Here is a 6,379-nt window from a genome sequence, read left to right on the forward strand (position 1 = left end):
ACACCCTTGGGTAATTGTGCGTTTTACAAATACTGGATTTCAATTCATTTCATTTTCATAAGCAGCACCTTCACACACAACATAGTTCCCTTCAGTGCCAGGGAGTACTATGGTAATGTGTTCTTTTTTGAGACTAAGCACATTTTTGCCTTTGATCAATTTGTTTAAAAAAAATGTGAATGACAGACACACAGCAGAGTTCCAAACAATAAAGTTTTGCAAAAGCAGTGCAAGTCAAAACAAGAATTGGCAAAAGACCGGTGGACAACACCAGACCTGTTGGATATGCCAGTGCTTGCTTATTCATTTTTCTCACATTTGAGAACAAAGTATTAAAGTGAGTATTTGCTAACAATTCAAGTTATTTATTTGTATTCCCAGCAGTGGCAAAAAAGATAGTTTTCAGATGCTGTCAATTGTATACATTCTGTCAAAATATAAATTATGTAATGCTCCTATCGTACCATATGTTTATTTTGAAAAAATGCCAATGAAAAGTTCTTAAAAAATAAACAAACAAAAAATATATCAATTATGCATTAATGAAAATATATCTAGGGCTGTATTGTTATGAATCTTGAACATTGAAAAGTTGTGCAAACTATACAACAAAATGTTAAAGGTACATAGGTATAATATTGATGATATGCTATTGCCATCTGATATCTCATTGGTATTTGAACAGCAAATTGCCTGTCATTTATGACCTGGCATCAAGAGAGTAGGTAGTGATTAAATAGGAAACAAAAGCTATTGTCGCTTGATATATTTCTTTTTTTACTGATTCCCCATCCAAAAATCCACGCGACTCTTGACAACGTGACTGAAGTGATGTCGCATAAATGTCCCGATGAGAGCATGCGGGTGACGCCGGGTTCTCCCTCGGCTGTTGTCTCGAATCAACCACGGTCATGTTACCTGAAACGCAAGTCTGTGCGGGATCATGTTATAAAACACTGGCCGGAAGTGAGGTGAGAATAACGTCACTTGTTTGTCAACAGTATCCATGGCAGCGGTTCTCAGGGCTGCACTTCGCAATATACTGCTTTGAGGGGCTCCTATTCCCTAACATGACATGGAAGTACCTCCAAACCCAATGGCAGCTTTTCTTCATTTGTTTTTTGTACTTATGGGCAGAACTCTAGCAAAATAGGTGCAACGATAAACAACCTCATAACTGCGTCCTATGCTTGTTTTACTAACCTGTGCAAAGAATGACTCAGAAGGAAACATTCCTCATTAGACGTGCTTGGAAGCACCCAAATAAAATATCGGTTAACAAGGCATTAGACTCCCATTATTATGGTTTGTAATGTTACTGTACACACAATTAAATATTTAACAATTCCTATCAGATGTCTCTCCCTCTCTCAACTTCCATCTCTCCCTCTCCTTGAATACACTCACCCCTCCAGGAGCTGCCAAGTCTTCAGTTTGCTTAGATTTGACACTTCCATGTTTTTGAGTGACATTTGATCGCGAGTAGAACTAAGCAGTTATTTGTGTCCATGAAATCAGATAAATATTAGAAAATACCCACTTTTGCAACTTGGGGGCATATCAACAACAATTGGCGATAATTATCTCTAAGCGCACTTAGCGCTAGGATTATTATCGCCGGCTAGCGTGAATTTTTATCGCTGAGATAGCGTGCTATTAGCAACGCTTATCTCAATAGCGATAAAAATCCTCACGCTAACAGGCTAACGTGAGATTATCGCTGGAAACCCAGCAATAATCTCACGTTACCTTGTTGATAGGGACAGGCAAACTTAGCCATGATATCCTCCTTCCATAGGATGTCATGGCTAAGTCAGAAAAATACCAGACGTAAAAAAGCAGCGTTAACCGCGGTTAGCGCTGCTTTTTTTGGGGCATATCAACAAGGGCTTTATCTCTGCTTTTTTGGCTTTAAAAGCCAAAAAAGCAGAGATAAAACTAGCGCCCTATCAACAACAGGGTGCTAACACGCAAATTTGCATGTTAGTACCATTTTACTCTACGCTTCCCCTTGCATCTCCTTGCATCTCTAATGAGATGCAAAGGGGGGTTTCCAGAGTAAAATAATAGGAGAAATGTCGCTAAGCGACATTTCTCCTATTATCAAGAATGTCGCTAACCCTGTTAGAGACAAAAAAAGCAGCGCTAACCGCGGTTAACGCTGCTTTTTTACGTCTGGTATTTTTCTGACTTAGCCATGATATCCTATGGAAGGAGGATATCATGGCTAAGTTTGCCTGTCCCTATCAACAAGGTAACGTGTGATTATCGCTGGGTTTCCAGCGATAATCTCACGTTAGCCTGTTAGCGTGAGGATTTTTATCGCTATTGAGATAAGCGTTGCTAATAGCACGCTATCTCAGCGATAAAAATTCACGCTAGCCGGCGATAATTATCCTCACGCTAAGAGCGCTGAGCGATAATTATCGACGGTTGTTGTTGATATGCTCCGATGTCTCTAACAGGGTTAGCGACATTCTTGATAATAGGAGAAATGTCGCTTAGCGACATTTCTCCTATTATTTTACTCTGAAACGCCCCCTTTGCATCTCATTAGAGATGCAAGGGGAAGCGTAGAGTGAAAGGGTGCTAACATGCACATTTGCATGTTAGCACCCTGTTGTTGATAGGGCGCTAGTTTTATCTCTTCTTTTTTGGCTTTTAAAGCCAAAAAAGCAGAGATGAAACCCTTGTTGATATGCCCCCTAATCTTTTAGAATTGGCTTTAAAACAGTCCAGGGTGCAAAATAAAGTAGGCAGTAAAGCAAGGATAGATTAAGGGTGTCAATCACCCATGACACGGCACCGCTTACTAGCTATATCATGGGTTTGCACATTCCTAACATGACTCCTTGTGTGCAAGACCGTACCACGCGCGCGCGCACACACACACGCACACATAGACACACACAGAACCTCAAATAATGCAAATTGTTCTTTTAACTTCATTATTTCAGAATATAGTGCTTATATAAATCAATTAAAAACAAAACCACGGTAATCTTGTATGATATAAGCACAATTGAACAGACCGAAAACTAAAATTCCTAAAATTGATTGTTGCTAAATGACCACTCTCGACAGGGCTAACCGTGCTTAATTTGTAAAACAATATGTGCCAGGTCCCTTGTCAGAAGGCCACTGCAGCTTGCCCCACCCATTGCCCACACCACCGCTGCCAATGACAGTACCATCACAACTAACCATCACACTCATACAAGAGTGACAATGCAAACTTTCAATATACATCAAACATTACTAATACAAGCCTCCCAAGCTATTCTTATAGCTTGGGGTAGCAGATATTAGGGATTTTAATGTCTGTGTAATTATTAACTGTTGTTGTGCTCCTCACTAAACTAGATAAACAACATCACCATGTGGCAGGCTGTGTAGGAACCTGGGGTCACCAGGCCCTATAGGCGGCAGCGTGGCGCGAGCCGGTCGGGCAACCAGAGGGCTATGTGTTAAGCAACCATGCACCACACGCTTCTCATGGACTAGAGTCACACACAATAAGGGACGCCACACCGTTTAAATTATGCAAATACTTCAAGTTTATCCAAGTATAGCTGGTCAGTTGCAGTTCAGGAAATAACAAGGTAATACATGAAACATAATACCATCGTAACATTACATTCGACACTCTGGGTGATATCTATGCAGTGCCTAACCTTGTTCTAGCGCTGTGCGCGCTTACGTAAAGTCTTTCCCTGAACCGGCCGTCTAACTAAGCGTAATACTTGAAGGGGGAAACATTGGGTTCACTAACATGGCGCCTGTAGAACTGAGCGCTCCTCGTGATCAATGGCCCCTAGTACTGTGAAGCAAGGCATATAAACATAGCGCTGCGCGCAATCAGTTGCATGTGGATACGTTTGCGTAGAACATTTAATACATCGCGTGACTCGTAATCAGTCGCATGTCATTACCTTTGAGCAGAGCATATAACACAGTGCGCGACTCGCATTCCTGGGCATGTAACTACTTTCGAGCAGAGCATATAACACAATGCGCTACTCTCATTCCTTGGCATGTAATTACTTTCGAGCAGAACATGTAACACAGTGCGCTACTCGCATTCCTTGGCATGTAATTACTTTCGAGCAGAGCATATAACACAATGCGCTACTCGCATTCCTTGGCATATAGTTACTTTCGAGCAGAGCATATAACACATGGGGTTACTCGCCGTCCCGGTCTCTCCGGCTGAGGAAGCTGAGTCGGTGGCGTGAAGCGCCACACGAGAGCAATGTCAGTCAGTACTTTGAACGGCTTCCAGGGGGGAGGATGACCGTACTTGCGGAGCGGGTCCCTATGCTCCGGTGCAGTTCACGGAGCACCGCGCTCAGTAACACAGAAGGGGGGACACGGACAGGATCCCTCGGCGGGGTCTCTCCGTCGCGCAGGCAGGGGAGGGGATTCCCACGGAGGGGACAACCCGGGCCAAGTGCGGTGCGGTTTCCGGACCAGCAGGGGGCGCACCAGGGGGGATCTCGGCCTCCGGGCTTACCTCCGTCTCGGCGTCAGCAGGCGTCCGTCCTCACGACGTTGGGGGAACTCGGCCCCGACCTTGCGCTTCTCCTCACACGGCTGCGACGGCAGCGACGGGGCCCCGGACTTCGCCTGGGCCTCGCGACACAGCAGGGCACTCCTCCAGGCCTCCAGGCCGTGGCAGTGAGCGCGCTGGCTTCGTCGTCGCAGGGGGGGCTCAAATTAAGGATGGGGTAAAGTGCTCAGCGGAGCATGCTGCCGGGGGTCCCAGACCAGGGCAGGGAGCGCGGGGGTCACAGCGCTAGTACCTGGTCGATCCCCGGTGACTTGGCAATCGGCTTAGTATTTTGTTCACTAGGGTAGCTTGGACACGCAGTCTCAGCTCTGGCATTCAAGGCTTACAGCTCGCTCTTGTCATGCAGTCTCAGTTCTTAAAGTTAGGTTTAAGTTCTCAGTTGACAGATGAAGTCATTTGGCGCAGATGTATCTGGCGCCCTTAAGGGGTTCTGTTACAGGGGTAGGGATGGAGAGGGCGACTAGATCCTTCCTAGTCAGGCTGGCAGAGAGTCTCTGGGTCCTCCTACTACTGGGCAAGATCAGTGGGATTCACAGGGCACCTCACTCACTTAAGAGGCAGTACCTAAATCCTGTCACTCTCAGAGGCATAAGTCCCTGGCTAGGCCCTACCGCCTACACTCCTGGTGGATTCTTCCAGCTCTGCTTCACCCCAATGGCCAACTCACCACAAAAGTTTCCCTCCCACTCTTAAGTAGCCCTAGGTCAGGTGACCTCTAGCCAAGGCGGCAAAAGTAAAACCCCACCTCCCTTCTAGAAGGTTCCAGCTTCTTCCAGGAGCTTCCCCACTCTAACTATTGGACAAAAAGGCGGGCTGGCATCGCAACATTGTTGTGGGTCCCAGCCAGCTCCTGGCAGCTAGGGTGCTACTATGAAAAACGACCACCCTGCAGTAGCAGGGGTCTGTGGCAGCCATCTTGGGAGAAGGGAGCACCTGCACCTTAACACTGTCTGGCAATGAAAAGACCTAGTCCAACATAAAAATGAGGGTGGAAAAAATGAGGCACGATACAAAAATAGAAGGGGAGACAGGCTGACAGGTCCAACATGCGTCCCCCCCAGCCGAAAGAGGGGAGAGCTACCCAACCTCTAGGGAGTTCTCTTCACTAAGGCGGAAAAACCTGGAGAGACCGTCAGCATTGGCGTGGTCAACTCCGGGCCGATGTTCCACCCGAAAGTCCATCCCCTGTAGGGAAATGGACCCCCTCAACAACTTGGGGTTTTCGCCTCTCATCTGCATGAGCCAGCGAAGGGGGCGGTGGTCGGTCTGGATAAGGAAGTGAGTGCCAAAGAGGTATGGCCTCAACTTCTTCAGAGCCCATACCACCGCGAAGGCTTCTCTCTCAATGGTGCTCCATCGCCGTTCCCGAGGGAGGAGTCTTCGAGATATGAAGGCCACAGGTTGGTCCTGGCCCTCGGTGTTGAGTTGCGAGAGCACTGCACCTATGCCGTGCTCTGAGGCGTCGGTCTGTACAATAAATTCCTTGCTGAAATCGGGTGTTGCTAGTACTGGAGCTGTACACATCGAATTTTTCAGCGTATCAAAGGCTTCTTGGCATGCAGCTGTCCATATGACCTTGCGAGGTTGTTTCTTTGAGGTCAACTCCGTCAAGGGGGTCACGATGGTACCATATCCCTTGACGAACCGGCGGTAATACCCAGTGAGGCCGAGGAAAGTTCGGACCTCTGTTTGGGTCTTGGGGGGCTCCCAAGCCAAGATGGTTTCAATTTTGGCCTGGAGGGGTTGCACCTTACCTCCGCCCACCAGGTGTCCCAGGTACACGACAGATCCCTGTCCAATCTGGCACTT

The sequence above is a fragment of the Triturus cristatus genome, chromosome 8 (assembly GCF_964204655.1).
Source record: "Triturus cristatus chromosome 8, aTriCri1.1, whole genome shotgun sequence".
NCBI lineage: Eukaryota > Metazoa > Chordata > Amphibia > Caudata > Salamandridae > Triturus > Triturus cristatus.